At 41.5% G+C, this 26,285-nt stretch overlaps 1 protein-coding gene across 4 annotated transcripts in view; it reads left to right on the top strand.

Moving 5' to 3' along the window:
• Nucleotides 1-232: 232 nt before the first annotated feature.
• Nucleotides 233-26,285, top strand: part of foxp1b (forkhead box P1b) — a 150,130-nt gene continuing 124,077 nt past the window's right edge. For all 4 annotated transcript variants that reach the window (XM_083971023.1, XM_083971027.1, XM_083971028.1 and 1 more), the window contains exons 1-3: nt 233-424; nt 4,669-4,746; nt 18,093-18,154. The gene's annotated coding sequence lies outside the window, so the exon portion shown is untranslated. The remainder of the gene's footprint in view (nt 425-4,668; nt 4,747-18,092; nt 18,155-26,285) is intronic.

The following is a 26,285-nucleotide window of genomic DNA, read 5'->3' as shown; positions in this document are numbered from 1 at the left end:
ATTTCGCCGTGTTAAAATCTAATAACAAACATTAAGAAAGGAGCTCGTGCCTCTCTCCGATGCGAGACAGACCGGGAGGCAGCGAGTGTTGAAACTCCATATTTTTTTATTTATTTTTTTGCTCCCTTTTTCGACGCCCATCGGTAAGATTATCTCTTTCTCCTTGCAGTTAAGTTAGTTAGTTAGTCAGCCCCCCCACCCCACACCACCACCACCACCCCACCTCCACCACCCCCAGCTCGCCATCCAACACCAAGGCGGGCGGAGTAATAGCCATTGTTGGTATTTACTGTGATTTGTTGTCGCGTTCTCTGTACACAACCTCGCGTGCACGGGTTCGTTATCTCATACTAAGCGAGTCGGTACCGTACCCTCCGCGTGCGCCTGTTTAGCTGCTGTAAAGCGCTTTTCCCCCCCCATTCCGGTAAGTTTCACTATTATCACAATGTTAACATTAGCTTTGTTGTATCGTATCTAACTCGCTGCTGCTGCTGTAGCCGCTGTTGTAGCTGTTGCTGCACTCAAACACACTCGCACAGACACACGCAGAGTTTGTGTAGTGGGCTACAGCTCCGTACGGGCTCGTGGTGCCGTTTTCCATTTACCAAGTAGCGAAATAAACAAATAAACAAACACCTGTGTTGTTGTCACGAAGGATCGGTGCTAGCGCTGTTTAGTGAGGCTGAAGCAGTTGTTTGAAATGTGTGTTAACTACTTGTGGTGTATCCTCTACTTTCTTTCTGTCTTTTTTTTTTTTTTTTTTTTTGGAAAGTTGGTTTCTAACTTTGTTGAGGCTACTCGTGTGAGACCCCGGGGGGAAATGCACCTTTAGGGAGACAGCATTTTCCACAATTAAAAGCTAGGTGGTTATTTGTGTTGCACAGCGATAGTCAATGCGCAATTACAGTGATACCTGTTGAGGAGAAAAAGTTTTTATTTATTTTTTAATTTTGAAGTTTAACACCGTGAAAGGGAAGTTTGGAGTGCCGTGATTTCTTTGGAGTAAGACCAGGGAAGGAGCTTTTCCCCACGTGTTAGCTGTCCTCCAAACTCCGAGAGACCGGAGCAGAGGCTTCACAACTAGGCTACACACAAACTGTTATTACTACTGTAACGTCGACTCTGTTGATATATCGGGGTAGCCTACCTTTATTTGTCATGTCCATCATTTGCGTTATTGAAGGCTTGTTGTTTTCGGCGTTGTTTGTCTGCTCAGCGGTAAAAGCTACACAAAATACATTTAAAGCGGATATTCACCTCAGTCAACTTTTCATTAACAACAAAGGCTTTCGTAAATTAATTTCAAATTAAAGCTCTGACAACATTAAAAGCCACAACGAGACATTAAAACTTTTTAACATTGTGTTACATTTACTTGTATTTTTTTTCTTTTTTCTTTTATTGTGTGCTCAAAGTTTGAAGTTAGTGGTTCTACTGGGTCAGATATGGCGTGCAGGGTTACACATGGATAGCTAAGTAACTGTAAATAAGACAAAGAGCATGTTATAATCACTATTATTTATTTGAGATGAGAAATGAACGATTACCTGTTGTTCTTACACTATATAATGAAGTTAATTGTTTATTATTTTACTAACACCCTAACACACTGTCCAAATGTAAAAAATAAATAAAATAAAATAGTTTCCTAAGTAAACAATATTCAAAAATACATAAGAAATGTCCCATGCCTTAACTAGAATTTTACAACAGGTGTATTACAGACATGTGGACAGCATTAACTAACATGATAATACATTTAACTGTGCAGATTTTTACTGATATTTATAATAAACAAACATCTTATTAACTTTATTGACAGATTTATTACTAATGTGTATAGTCACTTGGAGTTAGTATTTTATATATATATTTTAAATGGAAGACATACAATTGTAGTAATGCAAGTGTATTGAGAGGAAGTACCATACATGTGAGAATGAAATTACCCTAATATTTTATACAGTAATTCGGCAGCTGGCAACAGCAGGACTAAAAAACCATCTGAAAATTTACAAAAGGGAAACTGCAGCTTTAACAACTATTGCTGGCAGTGCTCCCTCCTTCTTGGTCTTTGGATTAGTCATTGTCTGAGGGGAAAAAAACACTTTTTTGTAGGAGAAGTAAAGTAAACAGCCTCCAACAAGCGAACCTTGACAACCCAGATTAAGGAAAACATTGGAGATCAAACAGTGCTGCTGCTGGGCTGTTGTCATGAGCTGCCTGAGAGAGAGCTGCAGACTATTTGAACAGGCACTGGGGTTTGTGTGCTCACTTATGCAGAAATGGACCTTCGCAAATGCTGACCCAGGTTTTAAAACACAGGATGAACTTTCTTTGCAACTTTTCCAGGCTCGCTGTTTGACACGGCTATTACCTACAGACATTCAGCCTTCATCTGATCCTGATGGGAACAACCTAACACCGTCCCCCGCGTCTGTCTCTAGAAAGTAGAATGACTGTAGTTTCTCTGCCCAATACTACATCTGAATAAATTGAGTTGGCAGGGAGGAAAGCGAAAAAAGCTTGAAATTTGAGGAAGCGCAGCTGTGTGCATTGTAATAATGCAAGATCCTTAACGCACCAATCTGTGATTTTGTATTATTTGGAAAGCCCTTGTTTCTAGTTTGGCCTCGCCAGGCTCGGGCTAAGGCTCTCCTTTGTGGAGAGTTGAGGTTCAACTGGTAAGAAAGTAATCAGTCACTCATGCATTCAGTGTGAGGACTCCCATCCCTGAGTGGAGCGGCCCTCTCTTTCATCTGACGGCTCAGTATTTGTGAACACACATTGAAATACCCTGTGCAGGGTACGGAAGGGCTGTAAACTGACTGTGCACCCGTGCTTGCAGCTGAATGATAAGGAGAGTTATTTTCGGTCCAGTGTGGGAATAAGGTTCTGCATTTGCTGCATTTTTTTCCCCTTTCACATTTATTTGCCGGCTTCACTCTTCATTTGATTTCAGATACAAGACGCCCTCAAACCAGTTGCTTGAAACAGTTTTGCACAAAGCAAGACAAGTGACAGATGAATAAAGGGAATTTTCTGGTAAATGAATTTGTCATGTGATTTTTGCATGTTTGATTCATACAACACAAAGGGGAAGAGTACTGGCAATATGAATATGAGGGCACCGCACTCATTAGTGCTGTATTACATGAATGGAAATGATAACAAAAGGCAGGCAGAACAATATTACCAGGGTAAAGGTTAGTGTGTCCCGGCCCCTGTGGCGTGCCCAGGCAGACGGTTCTCAATGCCAGGGAAGGCGATTGGTCAGAGAGTGGACAGCTTCAGGTGAGCTGTGTGCAGCTCCTCAGTCTCTACGGAGACTGCAAAATGCTCAGGACGGCCATTAACTCATGCAGTCATTAATTACTGTCTTCCACTGTCATCTGTCCTTAATAAAGGGAGGGATGCTGACGAAAAATGTCATACGTCTGCATGGGGAGAGAGGGAGCGTGCAATTACAATCAATTAACTCCAGTTACAAAATGAATTTACTGCTGGTGTTGTGTTTTAGGAACACACTGCAACACTGGAATACAGATTGTCCATGGCTGAAAAATATCAAAGAATCTGCTCTACCTGTCAAGTTGGTGTATGAAATTAATAATTAGTGCGATGATTTTACATTGATGAAGTGTTTTTAATTAAATAAATAACCTGCTATACATAGTTAGTTTTGGATTAGACTGCATAACGTGTTGCAACAACTGCTACAATAACAATAGATTATCAACAGGCATTTTGTTCAGTCCCTCAGCATTGATTATACATGCACATCAAGAGTAAATTCACCTTATTTTACCTTGTTTTTGTATAGTTAAAAGTGTTTTTGTAAATGCTCCTCTGATACTTGAGAACTCAGCAGGAAAGAGATGATTGTACTGAGTGTGTTGCTGATGGTCTCTACTGAAAGGAGATAAAGAAAGGCTTGGAACAAAAGATAAAAAATTAAAGGGAGTTGGTGTTGCACTGTGCTGTGGTTTGCAATGAGATTTGACACCTCCAGTAGAGAGTACAGTGAAATGCTGAAAGCTAATCACTTTTCACATTTCAACAAGATGTTGACATTGAGTTTCTTCCACCGTCTGCGTGCAGACACAGTTAGTCACGTATTAATGAAAAAAAAAATAAAACATGGATCTATAATGATTAGAAAATCAGTGAATTGATTTGTATTGCAGCTGGACTAAGTGCTAGTTTAATTTTTTTTTTAATCTTTCCATCAGTTCAGATGTTTAGGATTAAGAACAACCTAATCACTGTGTTTTGATATGATTTACGGTTCCCGAGTGAGAGCAAGAGCATCTGAATATGCAGCAACTTAAAATTAGTTTCTTCGACAGCACAACACTGGTATGTTTTGGGAATGATGCAGGTAAGCTACAAACATTTTCGTCCCGACATGAGGGCTCAACCATATGCTGCAAGCTGTGCTCAGCTGCCAGGCGAAACCTTAGCACCTGTTTCCATCAGCTGTCCAGTCTGTATGTCAGTCTGCGTTTGTTTATGATCTGCCTTCGGTGGCCTGGTGGATGACATGGCTTTCGCTATTAGGGAATTTGAAATATGCATTGATGAATATAACCGCTGAGAAGGTTTTTTTTTGTTTTTTCATTATTTTGACATAACCGAAGAAACATGTTGTTTTGTTTGTCTTTCCAGGGCAACATGGAAAGGAAGTGAAGTCGGTCTCTTTGGGAACAAGCTTCAACCACAAGTGAAAGTTGATTGCGTAGGACTGTAAGTAATTTTTCTCTCTATTTGAAATGAAGCATTCTCAAAGGTTTATGTGATTATACCAAAAAGATATCTATCTCCTTCATTTGACTAGACTACTGGGATGTCGATCCTGATTGTACTTATCATGTATAGTGAATACTTTTGCTTCCCGGTAATTTTGGAAAAGTCATACAAAGAGGTAAAATAATGTGGTGACTGCTAACTCTTATTGTGGTAAGCGTGCTGCAAAGGTGCTCTACAAATCACTGCATGCAGTATTTACCTGAAATAGACAAGCTATAACAAATTTTTTGTGTATTTCAGTGACAAGTTGTGTGGTTTGATTTGTCAAACAGCGTGGTTGCATCTGTGATATATTTTGCCCTTGTGTATGCAGCTTTAGTTTTTAGTGGTGGCTCTTTCCTCCGTGCAGCTGTGGTGGTTGATCATGTTATCTATCCACTTCTTCTGTTTATGCCAAACAAATCAGTGCAATGCTGCTGGAAGTCTTCACCAAAGTTTTTAGAGCTTAAAAACCATCCAACCATCCAAAACAGGATGGTTGGAGCTTCAAAATAAAAGCTTTCATAATCTGCCTATAGGTTAAATCATTACTACACTTTATCAGTGTGAGAATTAGAGGAGCATGACTTACATTTACCAAATATGAAAACGTCACAAACTACTACTTAATCCCTGTTAAGTGTAGTAGACAGTGTGATGTAAAATAAGGTTGCTGGAGCAGATCTTTCGGGGCCTCATCCTTGACTTCTTGGCTGTGTTTTCAGTTGGCAGCCCCAGCCTAATAAGAAACATAACATGGCAGGGCCTGCTCTTCCATCATCATTGCTGGGTGGAAAGTTGGTGCGCTTTGATCATGTCTTTTGGGCGCATCACTCCAGCTTAGCCTGCTGCTCGCTATGTGATAAGCCATCAGAGTACTCAGATCTGAGCCGGCAGCTCCGTGGGCTTGAGGAGAGACAGGAGAGAGTAATGGAGATGAGGAGAGAGCAGCAATGCAAATTTTGTTGACAGACTGTTACTGCAGCTGTTCCCTTCGCCTTTGAATTCAACAATGTTACTGTCCCTCTCCATTCGTCTGTGAAGAAAAGGCCACGTTTCGTTTTTTAAGTCCTTTCTTGGTGGAACGGCACTGGTCCCCATGTTGTACATTTTTTGCCCTGTTGGTAATTAAAACACCGTTTTAATTAAAGGTGCATCCTAATTGCCTCAAAAACACGTGTGATTTAATCATTTTACAAACTGTTATGTTCAGATGTGCTCTTAACAGCGTTTAACTTTGAAGCTGAATGCTCCAGTTTCTCGCTAGCTTTCTTCTGTCTGTACAAAAAAAAACACACATCATCCTGAACCCCCCATTATGAAAGGGTGCTCCTAATTGACGGGTTGTTGCTTGTTTATTTGATATATATTTACCAGCTGGGTGGTAATTGGGAAGCAGTAATTACCCAAGATGCAGTGCAGCGCTTCAGCACGGGTGCTACCACGCTGATGAGTCTGGAGCACAGATGAAAGTATGTAGGTAACTATTATCGTCCAAGCCGGCTGTTTAAACACTTGACAGCGGAGAGCAGAGATGGCTAATTGGGCCCGTGTCCCTTCTACAGTCTCATTGTTTACTGTGATGATGTACAGCGGGAAATCAAACGCGCGATGCTTTTATCTTTGTGCTTTTCTCGGTACAATTGTTACCTGCTATCGTTAATAGCAACATTAGAAAAAAAAAAGAAAAGGGCCAGTGCAGGTAAAGGTCTTGTGGATTTGGAGTCCCTTCTGATGTTGTATAGTTCCTTCACTGATAACAGCCTTGTTAACTGAGATTCATTACCTCTTCAGCCAGAGTCCCCTGGATATTGAGGGAGAGCGTTCTCAAACTGCTGGGCTTGCCACGGTGAAGTCATACTGATGTGGTTTGGTGAGCTATTCATGGAAGGTGGTGACGGTATCTTCCCTGACTCCTGATGATTCAGTTGACCTGAGACTGGGGTGGTGGGGGTGGTATTTGACTTTGTTTGCCGCTGAATTCCACTTTCACACCAACTCTCGCTTTCTCTCTGTCTCTCTCTCTACATATCTCCCTGTATCTCTCTGTCTCTCTGTCACACAGACACTTTCTCTCACTCTCCAGCTCTCTCACTCATACAGAGATGCACACCTTGTTTGTGTGCACACTGCTGTTGTTTGATAGCCTGCTCTCCCAGTAGATCTTCAGACGTTGTTGTTGTTTGCCTGTATTGGATGGAGTGTGTGACTTGCATTCGCCCAGGCTCCTTGGAGGGAGTTTGTTTTTGTTCTTTCTGTTGTAAACAGGGTGGGGCTCCATTCCCAAACCACTCAGTTGGAGATGGTTATTTTCACAGGAGTTATTTTTTTGTTTATCATTTCGGTCAATAGATTAGCTTTGGATGGAACTATGTGTTTAAGCAGATAGCGTGGCTTATCATTTGCTGCATGTGCTGAGTAGATAAACACTTTGTCACTGTTTGTGTGATTAAGGAAGCACCCTGATTTGTTTTTGTTGATATTTATAACTTTGCACTGATACTTCATTTGCACTGTTCACGCCTTTTCTCTGTGATAACCCCAGAATTTTAATGTAAAAAAAAAAAAAATCACATTACATTGTGTAACCTTACAAAAACACTTGTACAGTTCATCATCATGTACAGTTGTTATGGTAACTTTTTAACAAGTAATTTTGAAAACTTTTTTCTACATATCAGTAACAGTAAAGTGCCTCATTAATTCATTCTTCTAAAATCACCATATTAATTTGGTCCAGGTAGGTGTAAAAGTAGATTCTGGACATTGTGGGGAAATAGTGCCCATGTTCACATTTATAAATAATGTAGTAGATAACATCTGTGACTTACAGTAAAGGCTTCATTATGGGCTTATGACATAATGCTCTGGTTGAATTTACTCATCAGCCCTTTGGCCAGGGAAAAAAAGATGCAGTTATTTTCAGCTGTTATTTTATCAGAAGCAATTTCATTAGTAAGATTTTAGTCAAATGCCAAAAGGCCACAATGAATTCAGATCCCATCAGTTTTGTTTGTTACAGCAAACTGGCTATACACATCCCTGGCTAGGAATAGCTGTGGCTAGGAATTGTCCTTCTCCAGCTCGGACTAGTTTGCTGTTAGCACGCACTGGTTAGAACGCAGCGGAGCACCAGTGACGTGACTACTGAAACTTCAAATTTGTGATGTAAATATTGGTATTTGTCTATTATGTGCAGCCCGCAGAGCATTTTGGGGCTCATGTTTATCAAGTAAGTGTTGAGATCCACAGAAAGATCCTTGTCAGGTGTGACACATCTGTGGCTTTCACATATTGGTTCAGCATCAGAGGCTGCGGATGTGTGTAAAGTCCCTTTTAGACGGGAGGCAACAGCCGCAGAGGCTGCCGCTGATCCTGCAAGTCTCACCAGAGTCGTCGAGCAGCAAGCACAGCGGTCTGCCCTGTGACGTGCCGTAAGCAGCGAGTTTGAAATGGTCAGCTGCAGAAGCTGGGAAAATCTCTGCTGCTCTGCGAGTGGAGAACGTGTCCCCCTGCTGTGCCACTACTGCAAGGTTACCGTCAGGATCTCACCGGAATGAACAGAGGTGTAGGGAAGTGGCTGCGGGTGCTGTATTCGTGCGGCCGATCACTTGTCACCTGAACGCTATAATAAACAATCTACAGTATATGATCAGATAAGATGAAGTGTTTGGTTAATTTGCACGGCATGCGCCACAACACAGCAGAAGTTTTTGTTTCAGTAACGCACAGAGAATCAGTGGCAGACATGTTAACCTGATCTCAAAACCTTGAAACCCCTCACAAGTAAACCCGCTACATGGGTTGTTGTTGGCACCACTGTAGTAATCTGTTCAACCATACATTTTACAGAAAGAAAACTGCACAAACTCAGTACTTAAGTGAGCTTCAAGATTTATGAAATCTAAATATATTTAGTTAATTTACCTCTAGTGCACATTTAATGGTTATGGGAGGTTCTGCAGCAGCATTTCGTTCAAGGAGCAAACTGGTATATTGCCTATATTTATAAAAACAATATGTTTTACATCTCAACAGTAAGAACAACACACACACACACACACACACACACACACACACACACACACACACACACACACACACACACACACACACACACACACACACACACACACACACACACACACACATTCTCTCTCTCTTTCTTTCTCTCTCTCTCTCACATACACACACACTGCTTGTCAGTATCAACAGGCACGTAGCTCATGTGTAAAACGTGACGCGCATAAAACGAGAGTGTTGACAGTTGTGGTGAAAAGACAATGGCAAAAAATTGTTGTTGTACTGCAGGATAGATCTCGTGTGATGAGCTTTTGCACAAACATCCACATGAGCCTGTGAATATCTGTTTCCTAAGCCAACACTTGCACCTAATCTGAACAGGGTAAGGCTAACTTAGCCTCGTGACCCCAATGCTGCTCAACCTTTTCTTGTGAATGGGTGAGTGCACATTTATATTAGGGATGGAAATTTTATTTAATGCTTTTTGTGGCTTACAAGACATTTTTCTAAGTGACTACCCGTCTAAAAAAAGAACCAAGCTAGAGGCCAAGACAGAGACTGAGAGAAAGAGTGTATGAGTGTGTGAGCAAGAGGGAGAAACTAAACTGGAACTGAAACTTCATTCAGTACATATTTTGTTCCAGGTACTGGAGTAAAAAGCATGAGAAAAAGTCTAATTCTGTACTTTAGCAGTGATGTGAATAGATTGTTTCTGTGTGTTCGACGGTAGCAACCAGAGGTTAACTTCATGTCACCACTGGCTCACGAATGGCTCCGTCTATATTTAGCAAATATTTGAATTGTTATGGCTGAGATTATCTTTTATTATTATATTTTTGATATTATTATATTTTTCATAATATCTTTATATTATTAAAAAAAAATTTTTTTAACATTTGACATTTCTCCAGTATTTTTCCTGCAACATGTGCAGAAATCTAGGAGTAAGAGAGTGATGCTGACAGGTGACATCAAAGTGCCTTCTTCTGCATCACGCACATCACGCTGCACCAGAGTTGTTTTCCTCCCTGCTTCACTACACCGGTAGCCACTTGCTGTTTACGGCATTGTGTTGTAAATTTACTACACCTGTTGTAAACACTCTTAAGTACAGTGTGGTTTGAGCAATCAGCTGTTCTGAGTTATTGGATATTTTTCTAAAAGCTTTTTCATGTTGCATATATGGAGTGTATGATGTACAAGCTTTTAATGTGTTGACCAATCAATTCCTCACGCCGAAAACAACTTGCAGTGAGAAATGAGTAAATCAATCTTTTCATATCCTGCTACAGAGAGGAGTTGGGTTCGGCTTTTGAGTGCATTTCTGTGTACTTTATCCACAATTGTATGCAGTGATTGAAGGGCTAATTCAAAGAATTTTAATCACTCCGCCCAACCCTCTTGCAGTGTCATCTTTTTTCAAATGCCTCATAAAATGAATAGATGAGCAGTCTCTTTTTAGAGCATAATGGCTGCATTAGAATAGGAGATGGATAGTAGATGAAAACTCTGTATCCTTCATGCACTCTTTCTCTCTCTCTCTCTCTCAGTCGCTCTGATCTCTTTTATCAATAGCGGTGCTGTGTAAAAGACCTTGCAGGGCACCGTGAAGTGTTGAGTTGAACCTAACACAGACAGAGGAATGGAAAAAAAGCAGAGGTGAGAACAATTTGAGCAGTAAATTGTAGAGTAACTGGTGCAGGATTGACTGTTTCAGAACCAGCTTACTTAATGTGTGATTTCATGCCGTGGGACCAATAATAGATTTTGTTTTGTTTGTGTTTCTTTTCTCCACCTTCATTGATTGCTATGCCACACCCTCCTACCAGATTCACAGTGACAGCTCTTTTTCCACCGAGTGAGATCATGCTATTGGAGGCTGTGTGTTGTTCTCATCTGGGCCGACCACATAATGCCAGTCAATATGTAAACAATGGCGGAGACAGTTTCTCATTGCCTAACTGTCATTTCTCATTGCCTGGCTGATGATTCATCTAAGAAATGTCACCTCACAACATGTTTTCAGGGTATACTGTACTTATGGCAGTTTCAATAAATCACTCAGTGATCTTTGCCCATCACAATGACTGCCATATACTGTATATGCTAATACTGGAGGCTATCCAAGGCCAATCACCTCTTGTTTGGACTCTGATCCACAAATAAGCAACAATATTTCTGATCATGTGATCAGACTTGGAAAAACAAGTTCTTGCACAAACAGACAATACTGTCGCTGATATACCTGTGTTTTATCAGTGGCAGGTGTATCTAAAAGTTAATATGTATAGAGTTAACTTGCAAGAGATAAGCGTGCATGAAGTTAAGGTTTGCATTGCTAAGCGGTAAGCACATGGTTAGTTTGTTTATTGTACAAAGGAAGAGTCTGTGTGTGTTAGTGTCCAAAATAGCCAAAGAATAGATAAAACATTGCGTTGTGTAATTTGTGTGACGTGATCAGGAGCTTTTTTAAGGGAAGTGCCATCATAACTCTGCTGAATCAAAGTCTGCCTCAATGATGGAGAACAGCAGCTGCGCTGATGTTGGATCGACTGTTATAATAGATTCCAACAGTGACCCGGAGTCAAAACAAAGACGGCAAAAAAACATCCAAAGAAACATTTCAGACCACTCCTACAGTTTTGATAACTGTGAAATTTGCCGTTCATCAGAGGTTTTTCCAGAGCTTTGTTCCAAGCTTTCTCCGGTTGTCCCAGGCCATCGTTATTCATCAACAGTTTCACAATAGATTCCCCACGAAATCCATATCACCCACTCCTAATGCTCACTCTGCTCCAAACAATTGTTGCTTCAATAAATGGCTTAATATTTAGTTTAATATGCTAATTCTGGTGTGTTGGGGCTTGTTCAGCCATATCACAGAGAAAACTATTTTCTCACAGTGTTTTTGTTAGTATTCATAAGATAAAGTACCATAAAATAACATATAATTTGACTGCTTATAACTGTTAAGCCACGATAGGCTGCTGAGAGTGAGCATGCAGAGAGTAGACAATATCCATTCCAGTGATGTTGGGTTGGCTGTGTCTGGAGAAAAAACAACTTTGGGGCTTTTTATGTTTCCACAGCGGTGACAGTGTTGAATAGAGTCATTATTCAGGTTGTCCATCCTTACGGCTGTCCTATCCTCGTGTATGTGGAATCTCAGTAATGCCTTGAGTTTAAAAGTTGTCACAAATGTTCACAGCTAATTAGACTCTGGTGGTCAGAGGTCAAGGTCACTGTAAGTACATTTTAGGTCGTAACTCAAGAATTCATACACTTGTCATGACTTGGATAAATACAAATGTCTAACAGGAAAATGATGAAGTGATAAGATTTCATATCCAAAGGGTCAACTTTTCTTTGCATGGATATATCACCAGTGTATTCCAAGACTAGTGGCCACTGGCCAGCGGGTTTAAGCTTCAAATACTCCTTGGTCCTGGAAACTTGGGTGTATTTACCAGCCCTGTGTGTGTGTGTGTGTGTGTCATCGAGAGTGCATTGGATGAATGTGACCCCTCCCCTGTGGTCTGGTCGTTGCATATATGTTCAGCTAACGTGTTTTCCGAGGGAGGCCCGCCTGTGACATCAAAAACATTCACACCCGGTGTAGTTTCTGTCCTGTAAAATAAAATAATTGCCTGGAAATAATACCGACAAAATATCCATCCCATTCTACCTCCATATAATCAAGCGTTATAGGTGCTTTTCCCTCTCAATTCCTCTTCAGACAGTGTAAGATTTGGTTAGTGGCAACTGAAAGAAAGCCTGTTCTTATGAGGACACCTGGCAGTAAGGTTACAGGAAGCAAAGATTTTCTGAGCTTTTATGTTCTGGGAGTGAAACCTTAGATATTTTTCCGCTCTCTTCACTTGTACTAATGTAAATGATTTGCATGGAGTTTGTCCCCGCTGATTAAGGCTGTTTGGACTGTTCTTCTCTGGAACCATGCCAATTGAATTTTCTGCCTTCTAACACGCTTGGAGAGTGGGGAATATGGTTCTCATTGGGCCCGAGGCTTGATCTCCTTCTTGCTTCCCCCAATCCTCTCACATCACTCTGACAATTAGTGAGCTCGACCATCCCCAAATGACGCACGTAATTAAAGAGTTGGCATTATAATTACAATGTGTTTATTGTCTGTTTATGGGTTCTGTGCAGTGCACAACGCGCTGGGAGACTTCTTTGGTGTAAATGGATTGAGGGCTGTTAATATACTTGGTGGTAAATGCGATTTCATGTGGTTAACATCTCGATACCTTCTTTATCAGCCCTTTGACAGTCGCCGTGTTTGTCGCCCCATACAATGCGAATTGGCTGACAGCAGAAACTGGCACCAGCAAAAAACAAATTATTTAGTCATGGGCTTTTAACGGGCACAACGGTAAATGCATGTTAAGTAAATGATGCAATTTATTCCCTTCTCCTCATTGCCAGGCTTGCTGCCACGGGACTTCTGCCAGCTTTAAATAAGTGGTACCCAGATGGTATTCACATGATGCCCACTTGGTTACAAAACGGTCCTGGGGAATAAAGCTGACTGCCACAACAACCAGTGGGTCAGCTGGTGATCCTGTTGCTTTTGCGCTCTGCATGTGCATATGGGTTAATGTTGTATCACTTTGCTGAATTCTTGAGGAAGGTTGTATCTCAGGGGTCTTAAATGAATTGGAAAAAGACCCTGTTAATGAGGAGGGCGGGATACAGAGACAGGGGAGAGATGTTCTCAGAGTCTGTTTTTTTTTTTTTCCCCCTCTGCTAATGTGTTGGGCTTCGTGGTTCCTCAGAAAGAGCAGAGGGAGCAGGCAGAATGATGACCAGCGCCTCCTTCTCTCCTTCTCTACGACTGCTTTTTGCAGTCGTCTCCCTCCCGCTCTGCAGCTGTGCTGGTCTCTGGGCTGCCTGTCTCTTGGAGAAGTGGTGAACTGTGTCATCTCCAGCCACTAACAACCAACAGCTGCAGCACCAGCCACCGCTGCAGATCGAGGGGACAATGTGGAACTGATTTTCTAACGCAGAGAAATAAATAAACAAAGACCCAGGAAAAAAAAAGAAACAATACCACAAACAACACACAGCTTATGCAAATGCTGGGGAAAATGTGTTCGCGAATCGATAAGCCCTATTTGTGTACGAAGAGACTATAGGACAAGAGTGACCATTTTACACAGAGATGCACATTACTAAGTTTGCTATTTTATCTGCAGTAGCTACCCTCAAACATCTGTTTAGCTTTTCTCTCTCCTCTACAGAATATGTTAAACCCACACATTATGATGAAACACAAACTATTTGTTGTTGAGTTGTGACATGAAACAACTCAGAGGTGGGGAGCGTGTTTGTTGCTGTGTGTATGCATGACACCAGATGTTCGAGACAAAGTTTTAGTCATGTGGTGGGAGAGGGGTCAAACTGTCAGTAGGTTAAAGGTTGAACAGCACAAAAAAAACTGCAGCACCCACACAGTTAATTAGAGATGGGAGAGGTCTTTTAGTTTGGCTCCAGTTTCGCTGCTGTTGTTTTGAACTTGATTGTACAATATGAAAGTTCTGTCAAAGTCTGTTGTGAGACATTACTGTTTATTTTGCGAGATACCCCCCCCCCCATGACTGAAAAATGAAATCTTAACAGCTCATCCCATTGTTTAGCTTTTTCTCTCAGTCACCTTGTAATTGTTTCTGTGTCATAAGCAGCTATTAGTATTGCTAGAAAATGGTAATGCTTTGAGAGACTCATCTCTTACAGAGAATGGCTCTCTATCACACTCTCACATTCTTTTAAAAGGGAAAAGGAAGATGAATTTTGCCCATAAAGGCTGTATCACAAGGGCTTTTTATCCTAAATGGCTCTGGGGATTGTTATCTGTGGGAAGTGTGTCCTGCCTCCCTCGTGTTCAATCAAGTGTCCACTTAGCTGTGACTGGGAGTAATTGTTCCCAAGTGGGCCACACACTGACCTGTTAATGTCTGCGTTGACCCTCTAACCTTGTCAGCACGTCTTGGGAAGGAGTTTAAATCATGTGGATCTCCTCCGTGTCTATACGCTACCGGGTCAAGTGGGCGTCAGCCCTGAAAGACCACTCTCTTGTAATTGTCCCCAGCAGTATGGGTCAGCTAGGGGTGTTCCCAAAGACCGGCTCTTATTAGATGAGGTACTGGGAGTGGTGGGACTTAATGGGTCAAGCCATTGATCCGATACGGCACCAGTGTCCCGCAGCACAGTTGCAGTTACAGTGATACCTGGTCACTTGCTTGAGAGGGTGTGAGGTGAGCTACACCAGAGATCCATCTCTCTGTCTTTATGGATGTGGGTCACTTCTTGTTTATGTATTGCTTATTGTGCCCTTTGGCTTTTTCACTCTTCGATTTCTTTCATTTTGTCGAATTAAAAAGGTTTCACTTGTTCCTTTGCTGTTATTCCCAGTGTAATATAACATCACAACACAGCACAGATTTAAGACATCATGCATACTGTAAGTTATATATTCCGTATCCATGCCCATGTAATGAAAGGCTACTTATCTCTACATATCATAGAGTCGAGTGCCAAAACTCTGAGTGGGGCAGAGAGATAGCTCCTCCAGATTTGGCTTTAGCTCCTGTCTCCTATGAGACATCCTTGGCAACACAAACTGGATAGTATGAGATGCTAAGAGTGAATAATGGTGCTGCAGATACGTATTTATGAATGAGGATCGTAATGTAAAAATGAGCAAAGGTTGTACAACAGCATATACTTATAGCTTGTGATTGCACTCATATGCATGTGTCCAAAACACACATGCATATGAATGTGTGTAGGGTGTTGAAGGTGAATAAAAAGTCTGAGTGATTATTTTAGTTTGCATCTGAAATTACTGGGGGAAAAACAACTACTCATTTATAATATGAAGTTAGACCTCCAACAGCCTTATTGAGGACAGAGCCATTGTTTGGATCTGAGTGACTAACATTCAGAGAGTGCATGCTCATCAGGGGGGATAAGGCTTAAAGAGTGAAAAAAAAAGCAAAAAACAATGTCATAGTGCAACAAACGTTTTATCTTTTTTTTTTTTGTAGCAGTAATCAAATGTGCAGCAGGTGACCCATGCTCATTTTTCACCCAAAACACATCATATAGCGCCTGCTGCTAATGTGCTAATGTGCTAATTTTTGATCCCACTCATACTCCTCAACAAGGACGGACAGCTTCAAATACCTGTCTAGATTGCCTGGAAACTCACAAATGAGTGTCAATTAACACACATGCTGCAAAGTGGCTCAAAGTGGAGTTTTCTTCAGAAACTGACATAGTTTGTAATTTGAGTGAAAAGGGGGGATTACAACCACATGTTTCCAGAGTAGGAGTGTGCAGAGTGTTGAGCAGCTGGCATGCAAAAGGCCACAAAGTGAGAAACACTTTACTGCTGGAGGTGAAAATTCTGAACTTTAATGTTGGCGTCTTAGCATGCAGTATATCTTTAAGTGTTTGGTTGTTTAGTCTCTTTTATGGACAGACTCCACTATAAAACGTAACCACTTTTTCATTAGTTCTCATTAATTTGCAATAAAGAGCCAAAAAATCGGAGCTACCTCTTAAGTGTATGCACTCCCATGCTTTTTTAACATCTCCTTTTGTGAGACCGCACATAAACCCCTGAATCTTCCCATCGCACAGTTTCTGCAAGCAGCTTGTGGAAGATGTATGTTGAGGACATGGCAGCAAGCTTGGCTGGAGACACTGAGTGCCTTCTGTCACTGATTCCAAAGTGAGGGGGACCTTCAAAAGCATGTTCCTTTTGAGGGGCATGGAGATACAATGGTGCAGCCATAAATCCACGAGGAGGGGGTGGGGGGGCTGTCTTGTGGGATCAACATATTTTTGGGAGTAATGACAGGCATGCAACCGAGTAATCAGAAGGGTCTTATCTGGGGCCGATGGTAGGCCCAGGAATGTGGACAGGCTGTGGAAACAACGGCTGCACTAATGGGGTTAGTTGAATTCCACACTGCTGAATTATGAGGAGTTGGGACATTGGGGGCCACGGTTTGTTGTGTCTGGTTGCAGAGCTACACCGCTACACGCAGAAACAGAGTTATAGATTTGGTTTTTGACACGCTTTCACATGGAGCAGGCCAATTAACTGGGAGCTGAATTGCTTTGCTCTGCTGCGGGAGACACAGCCACATTAAACAGCATAGTCGTACACACATACATCATGGGGCAACAAGCCACACATGCAGCCATGACTTCTGTGACAGGGACAAAACCAGAAGCCATCCATTCTGCTGCCTCATTTGCATGATCTGAACCGTATGTGGAAGTCATTAGCATCTTTCCACTTGTTTATCTGGCTACAGATGAATGCTTTTGAGCTTAATGCCAGGTTTTTGAATAAACAAAATGACCGGCTTGTTTCAGATGTTTTTGTAACGGGACAAGTCATTCATCATTTATGAAAAAAAAAGAAAAAAAAGAAGGGCATGTAATATTCTAAATATTTGTTTTATTACTAAAGTGGAGACAACTGCAGGGTTGGTATGTCAATGTACATGTAAATGCATTCTCCAGAGCAAACACACTTGTCATATTTTTGCCTGTTAGTGTGTAACTTTCGTCACACTTATAGTCTTAGCATAGGTAGGATTTCATATATCTAATGTGACAGTGAGTGAGTACTCCTATGTTCTTTCATTTCTCATATTGAAAAACCTTAAGTAGAAAAAGAAAATACAAACTGTAAAAAGTGTATTCAGTCAGTATTTAATTGTTTTAATACAATTCGGCCATTATTCAGTTGATACTGGCTGTAATTGACACCGCATGCAGTTATCTGAAATGACTGCAGCGTGTTTTTTATGTGGGCTGTCGCAGGTTAATAAAGGGCAACTTTATGACTGTTCATTGTGTTTAGGTGTGAAAGGAACCGCAGAGATGGGTTTGTGCGATACAAACTGTTTTGCTAATATTTTTACATTGTGTCTCTGTCGTAGTTGCTTATCTGCATGTACAGATATGAAAGGGAGATAGCTTGACATGCATATAGGCCATTAGATGCCAACAGGAATTGGTGTGTCATAACGGATCAAATACTTGTGGCTGACGATGATCACGTTTACTTTGCCAGTTCTTATGTCATTTCTGTACATGTGGGCTCAGTGGACAGGGGCTTTCCCCACCTTTCACTTCCTGTTTGTAATCGTTGTATCTTTCCCCTTCCTTCTCTCTCTCTCTGTCTCTCTCTCTCCCTCTCTCTGTTTGTGTCCTCTCTGATACCCCACGGTCCTGCCCTCAAGACTGAGAGCTGAATTCTGATTGGAGGAATGGAGTGCCAGTCCGTCCTGCACCAGTGATCGGGGTATGTGGCAATCCTCCGACCAACCCTTTTCTTATTTCATACCGTAATGTAATGTATGTGCTGTAGTTGAATGACTATTTATATTGTTTTAGTCCATTACTAGTTTTGAATCACATCCCAGTTTTTTTTTATCTGTGTTTTATTCTATAGCATTTGGTAAGGATGCGAATTAATGAGACAAGAGACACAAGTATTACAGAGAAGCACTGAATTTTGCAATTCAGTGTGTTCATGACTCTCCTTTGTTTTTTGAAATATTGCACAATATAAATATTATTATTATAAAAAATAAACAAACTGTCATGTCAAGACTGATTCCAGGCCCCTGAGATTAGCTCTTTGCAGTGGGCATGGCTGTTATCCCAGTCTAATATCAGCAAATGAACTAACTTGAAATATGATATACTTATATTTAAATCCATGATCCTAATGGAGAATCACGATCAGTCCAGCTACCTGTGTAAAAATGATGTAATAATTGGATTTAGATAATGAAGCCCACTGTTTCTTTGTACAACACAAATAGTACAAGTAATGTTACATACTGTTGCTATGGTTACATGTCTGTCTAGCAACAGGTGTAATTTCAGGTTGTTGGTTTCTAGCAAATACTTTCACCTCCATACAGTGTTTTACATGCCAGTAATTGGATTCATTAATTGGAAACTATTTTATTTTATATAAACCACCTCCTTAAGAAAACATGACATTTTAAGACATATCCTTGGGCTATGGACACTGGTCTCTATGCTCTTTTTGATCTGTGTTTTGATCTATGGTTATATAGCCTAAACCTTCATCAATAGGTCAAGGAAACATCAAACATTTACACTTTTCACTTAATTTTGATATGAAAATTGTCAACCATAATAGTGTATGATGTTCAAGTGATAATTGCAAAATACAAATAGAGTCTGTTAGTCTATCATGTTCTCAACATGCTATGAAAACAGAATAGCAAGCAAGGGCTGTTTTCAGTTTAAACTCCAAGGTCATTTGACGGCGTCATTCGCTCGTGTCATTACGATCTGGATTTGTAAATATTAAAAATATGAATATGATATTTAGTGCAACAATATTAGCCTACCAAAATGTGCTAACACCACCAGTAGTGATAAAATATAATGATTTAAGTTAATTTTGCAGGTGAAATCAATTGAATATTTGAGATCTGTTAATACAGCATATTGCCCTCTGGCTGAATGTTGCACTGTCAGCTGCTGTGTGTTCATGACTCTCCTTTGTTTTTAATATCTTTGGCATACTGTAGTCTTTTTGTCCCTCTGCTCACCTCTGTCTGCCCTGGGAGCCCTGATTGGCTGAACACTTTCTGCACTATAGTCTGGCTGCTTGCCAGCCATGCTGCCAGTGGCTGCCGTGCCCCCTGATCAGAAGAGAATGTGACATTTGTGCAGAGGTAATGGAATCTGCGTGCAATTAAATCTCTGACTGTGAAGAGGAGTCTATCTCCTCCCCGCTTCCCCCATCTCCTGCCATTCCCAGCAGCAGGGGGGGTCAGGCGTGATGATGAAACCGTCCCAGCAGGCCCATCGCCGCACTCTCTTTCCCAATCTCCGTGTCAGGTTGTGTTTTTTAACTTTGCCGCACTGGCCCTGCCTCTATCTGGCAATTAATTACAGAAAACGTCCATTAGGAATCTCTCCAAATATTGTATAAGAATTAATATTCGGTTATAATATTACATTACCGGGCTGCAGTTGTTTTAATGAATTCAGCTGCAGGTGACAGTTGTTATTTTGTAGTGAGTGTTGCTGGGCGGTTAAACATGTTTTGATCTTCTTTTTTTTCCCTTTTTTCTTTATGGGGGAGTGATAAGAGCGCAAGGCAGAGAGGAAGAAAACGAGGCAGAGGGCAGATTCATGCATGGATGAGAAGAGGGTCATATCTCTCTGCTCCTCTTTCTCTGCTGCCCTGCCACTACACTTAACGCCTCATTTGTGGGCTTTGTGGCCAATGGCTTGAGTCTGTGATCTGTTGCCATAAAAGGCAGCTTTCTCCTCTCTGCTGATGGGGCACTTGCTTGTGGGTTAATACCAGACCCCTCAATAGGCTGACTCGCATCTAATGGATATGTGTATCCCCATCAGGATAGCTCATAAACATAAAACTCTCTCCTGCCATTGTACTTGGTGGAGTTGGGTGGGAAGGACAGAGCCACGCCATGCAAGCATTTCCCTTGAACTTGTGTAGGAGTAGTTCCTATCTGTGTTCCTTGTCCACACTGGGTGGACGGAGGTGCAGGATATCCAGATCAAGGTTTGGCTAAATCCCTTCTGTCGCTCACACCCAGTGTGGGTTTGTCCAAATGGCACAGTCTGAGTCCCTCTGCACTTTAGCCACTGGAATTAATATTCAACACAAATGCTGAAATGAAAATATATGTTCCAGTTCATTTAAACAATGAAAGATTACACTTTATTTTCCACATACCACTGCCAAATGTCTGAGCCCAGCTTTAATGTGAGTATTTCTAATGTCACATTGGATTTTTTTTTTCCACCGTTCATTTTCCCTGGTAATGTCTTTTGTCATGATGAATTATTAATGTCACTATTGGTTGAAGGGAGCGTTGTCTCAGAAAATAAGAGGGTCACTCTGTTTCTTCTGTTTTCTGTAGCTAAGGGTTAATATGAACCAACAAACAAATGAACCTCCCCATTTCCTCACTGCTCTGCGAAAACTGCTGGGTCTTAACTTTATTGACTAACATCCTGCTTAACAAATACAACGGTATTCCTCTTGGCTCTCTCTGTTTTCCTCTGTTTTGCAGATGGCTTTACGGCAGTGTGTGATACAGGGGGAAAAAAAAGGCTTTGCTCGGGGAAGAAGAGAGAAAGAGGCTTACTCCATTAGTGTCATTTCGAATGGTGAATTAGATCAGCCTGACAGATAGATGCGGAAAATTGTTTTAATTGTATAATTATCTGTGGTTAGCCACTTGTGCGGAAAAGTGCGGTGATGTGGGTGAAGGCCAGGGAAGAGCACATTTTGGCCTTTATGTGCTTATTTTGTCTTTACGCAGGAAATGAACAACAATCGGGGGTCCTGAGGATAAAACACAAACACACCCAAACTTGCAGACACACACACACACACTTGCCCCTGGGCAGGTTAAGACATGCTCAGTGAGATGTTGCCCTTTAAAGTAATGTGTCTGGCCAGTGAGTCTTCTCCTCGGGCAAAGAGAAGGACGCCTGTAACCGTCTGATCACGATGGCACAGCTTTGCACAAATGTAACAGCTACGTGGAATGTGACTCGCTTAGCAGTGCTGACGCTCTGAAGACAGAGAGAGCGAGAGAGAAAAGGAGAGGGTGACAGAGAGAGAGAAAGATGGAGATAAAGAGAGCCCATATATCATTAACAGTCTTAGTCACATTCAGCTGATTTCTGATGAGATGTAAACTGCAAGACTATGGACAGATGGCACTAAATCTTTGGCTTTATATACCGTCAATTACTCTGTGCTGTTTTCTTTCTAATTCCTTTTCTGCAAAACATCCTCATGAATGAGTTTGCATGAAGTAACGATCTTCACTGCCAGTTTGGCTGGAAAATAATAATAGCTATTATCTCTCCGATTCAAACGCCGAGGAGTTGTTTTACGGCACAACTTGTGTTTTTGTTGTATACAGAATGTTTAACTGCCAGACTAATTTAGCTTAGTCTTCCCCCCAGATTATTGTTTTTATAGTTTTGAATAAAAGCGCTCTCATTGCATCCTTTGCACAAAGAATGTCATCAGTGTAAAAGCAGAATTAAACATAGCTGCTGCTGCTTTAACAAAGGTTTTATGTGCGGATGCCTTGTATGTTCCCCTGTTCCTCTAGTCGACTAATATTTTGCCAGGAAGGAATTTGTTGATTTAATTGGCAATTTTATAAAATATTTATCACCTTCTTCAGAGCTGAATTATATGAGAATATAAATTATGCAAATTTGTATTTTGATTTCAGAGATCATGATGAATGAACAAACAAGCATGCATGCATACAGAGAGCATGCAGATGTGGCTCCCAGCTGATCTGAGTGTCCTCTTCTTTTGACAGATCGGTTACTGAATGATTTTTCAAGCCTGGTGGGCAAAGCTGAGCCCAGTCCAAACACTAAATGCTCTGCAGTCAGCAGCTGCATTCAGTTTTCAGCTCAACTCATTCAAGTGTAATAAAACAATGCAAGAAATGCTGGAGAGCTGTGGGCCTGGATGCTCTCACTCTTAAAGGAAACGTTGAAACGGAGATGCTGCCATTTAAATTCACTTCACTGAGAGCTTGTTTCTGTTCCTGCTTTTGTCTATTAGCAGAAACATTTTGTTATATAATACTCAGGTTGGTTTGTCGTCACAACAAGCAGACCTTAATCAAATACACAGTGAGCCAGTCTGATGAGAGTCTTGCAACACAAAGCAATTTATGGACTTGAGAGCTTGTCATGTCTCAGTTGTTGCCTTCGTCATGCTCTGTTGTTCAGCTGCATCTCCTGTGATAATGCTCAGGGGATTAGCAGGTAACAAGGCAGCAGCGCTCCTCTGAGGGTGTTGCGCGTGGCTTTGAATGTCTCGCACAATACTACATAAACAGAAGGGGAGTACCACCAAATGGTGATTTCCCGGCTGCGCAGGGAGCCTCCTCCTGGATAATGTGGTAATGAAAGGTGACAGGAAGGACTCAGGGTCTGGAACGAAGCCGGGGCAGCTGGTCAGAGCAGGAGAATAGGAAGCAGTGTGCACCCGGGCTAAAGTGCAGCGAGAAGCAAATTAAAGCTCATATCTGCCATCTCCCTTGCCTCCCTGCACTTTCCTGTTTGGACTTGAAGGTGATTGGGAGCCAAGGCGGTGACAGTTGACGGAAGCAACGCGGAGGAGAGAGTATTTATTTACAGTGAGATGCAGCGATGCTTGTTCAGGATGCGGTTTCACGCAGGATGTGGCCCCCCCCTCTCCACACACACACACACACACACACATACACACTTACTCATACACCTCCTCCCATCTTTCTCATCTCCACCCTCACACTACAATCCCCAGGTTTGATCAAGAATGGGAAGTGGGTTATTGGGGGAGGAGGGGCTCCCCGGCTACAGGGCCAGGCAGCCTGTATTGTGTAAGAGGCCGGGTCTGGACGCAGTCAGCAGAGAGCTCGCTCAGCATGCCTTCCTGCCTGGCCCAGGAGGTGGTACCAGAAAGGAGTGTGAAGCATTAACATTGTATTGTGTGATAAAGATTTGTCTTTAGGTGTTACATAAAAAGGAAATGGTGTGCGTGTGCGTACATAGATCTACGTTTGAAGTACAGACAATGAGAGATGTTGTGCGTGTGAGAGAAGTGGATGTGTGTGTTTTAAGATGGTCCAAAAGAGAGAGAGTGTGTGTGTGTGTGTGTCTACCCTGCCAGGAATTCCACCTTGTAAAGCAGGGATTAGGGGGGGAGTTGAAGGTGTGTAAATCCCAATAATTACACTGTACACTGGTTTGCAGTACAATTACCTTTGTCGTCACCCTACAATGCAGTTTTCACGTGATGAGAAACTACTCACTTAAAAGCATGTGCGGTATTTTTTCGTACCACCCAAGAGAAAAAGACTAGAAATTTTGACTTTATTAGTCAGATAAAGGCCGAACATGTAGCAGGCACAAGATTTTACCTGGCCGACCCCCCCCCCCCCCCCCCCCCCCCCCGTCCCTGGCTTTTCTTTCATCTACTGAGATATTGAGAGCTAAGCATGTGAGTGCGCTGAAAAGGTGAGCCGTTCTGATCTCTGCTCACTGGTTGTCATGTCGGCATTAATCCACCCAAACTTTCAAAGGCAGGTTTTATGACCTGCCTTACGGCCTCATCTATGTGGACAGCGGCATCTAAACTCTGGAGAACCTGCCACATAAAAAGCACATCTGTTAAAGCCTAAATTGTAAAACAGCCCCCACGTGTCCGGGCAGCGTCGAGTTAATAATACACTCAAAGTGCAGCTTGTAACACTCCCCACAGCAGCAACAGCAGTTATTGTCTTATTTTCACTTCTTTTTCTGTCCCTTGTATTTTCATGTCTTTTCAAAGCTTTTGACCTTCAGAGACAGTGTACACACAGTTTCTCCTGGCTGGATTAGATGGTATCTGTTTAGTCAAGAAGAAAAACCAGCAGTGTTTTCACTACAAATGTATTAGGTGCAGTGGAGGATGGGAGCGCTTTCCCTTTTCTTTTTTAAAAAAAATCTATATTTAATTTGACAGTTATTGTTGAGATGGCACTGATATAGTCTTCGTACTCTTTCTAACATGCTGGAAATTGATCTATTTTTTGACCACCTTAATTGAATCAAGATTTAATAATGCTAGCTTACTCTGCTTAACATTCAATTGTTTTTTTCCCCCCACAATAACAACCTATAACTTCCTTTACATCTAAGTCTTCAGTTTGAGTGATAAATACAACAATAAGGGAGAATTACTCTGTGCCTTAAATGTCAGTTCTTACAGGCTAGTAGCATTAGCAAACAATAGCAAGTGTTACTCTCAAGCTTGAGGTTTAACGCCACAGTCTATATATGAGGTACTATTAACAGATTTGTGTGTGATGCAATTTAGGCAGCAGTTGTTATTACAGGGCTGCAACTATTACACACTTTTGTCAGCTCTTAAAGAGGAAGTGTGCCTTTTAGTGTATTCGGTCATCAAGCCTGTCGGTGCACTCACAGTCTTGTGTGTACTGTATGTTAATCTGTGGCCCTACCTGTGACGTGTGTGGCCCCTGATGGTTAGCTGTGTGACACCAGGTATTTGAAGTTCGGACGTGGTGAAAACAAGACGTTAGGTAAAGGAGGCGCCTGCAAACACAAGCGCATAAATCTCAGGACTGACGTCTAAGTTTGCTCAAAGTCAATCTGGCAAATAACCTAAGGGGGAAACACTGTGTTTGTCTTTGTGTTATGTTGCTTATCACCAAAGAATTTGTGGAAACAAGAATAGTTTAGTGTGTATATCCTATTAGACCACTTACTTGAATCTAATAAGTCACCTGTGACAGAGGTTGTATGAGTTTGTCTGAGTCCTGAGTGCATGTTCAGTAGAAAACGTCATCATCAAGGATTGGAGTATAGACTTTATTAGAGATATGTTTCAGTCCGATATTAAATTCTTTATGCTCACTATAAAATTGTATTTGTATTTAGGGCTGGCAAAAGAGTCTGAGTACATCTGTGATGTCTCATTTAGTTGAAAGAGACACATGTTTAGTAATAAGTTAAGTATGTAGCTCAAAGCTTTTTTCCAGAACTAATCATGTTCAAAAAAAGAAAAATACTGGTGAATTTAGCCACAGCTGAGAAGGTCAAATAAATTCCAGCTTGTATTGTGAAGTATTTTTACCAGGTCAGAGGCTCCGGCTCCAACACCTGTTACTGCTAAAGGCACAGAGGCAGCAGCCACAAAAAGCTCGAAGTCAGTAATTGATAATGACAACGCAGTTACATCTTGCATGAATTGGGAAAGATTTGTTATTTACTGTGATAGACAATGCTGTCCACGAGTTGAAGCTAGGTCTTAGCCTAATTGATGTTTTGGAAGATGAGCTCAATTGGATGAGTCATTAGGCCTATTACCAGAGTTTTATTAAATGCCCCCACCCAAACAAAAAAGAAAGGAGAAAAAAAATCAGTTGTGGAATTTTTTTCCCCTCCTACAATAACAGGAGGTTGGGTTGGTAAAAGGCAGATAATATATGTGTGAGATTGATCAGTGAGTAGCGACCCCATTATCTCCTGAGATGTTAATTACACTGTGCTCAGCTTGCATGTCAAAAGGCAGATAATTGAAGAAGGTAAAAGATGTGCCACACTTTATTTATGCTTTCAGCTGGAGCTGCTAGATGATTGTCCCTCTTCCTTGTGTGCTTTTTTATTCCTCTCCTTTCTTCTCTCCTTCTTTTTTTGTCTACAGTGTATTTATTGTCGGGTCATATTACATTGTCAGGGTTGATAATTTTCTTTGCAGAGATATTGTTTGCAGTCATTACTGTAGCCTGTGTGTGAGTGAAAAATCACACACCTATCTCTCTGCATTCATTGCCACGGCTGTCTGAGGCCCATTGAAGGTCTCATACTCAGATGCTGTGTTT

Source organism: Trachurus trachurus, assembly GCF_905171665.1.
Source record: "Trachurus trachurus genome assembly, chromosome: 5".
In the NCBI taxonomy this organism is placed as follows: Eukaryota; Metazoa; Chordata; class Actinopteri; order Carangiformes; family Carangidae; genus Trachurus; species Trachurus trachurus.
The sequence above is the reverse complement of the archived record's forward strand: the minus strand, read 5'-3'. Positions and strand labels throughout refer to the sequence as shown.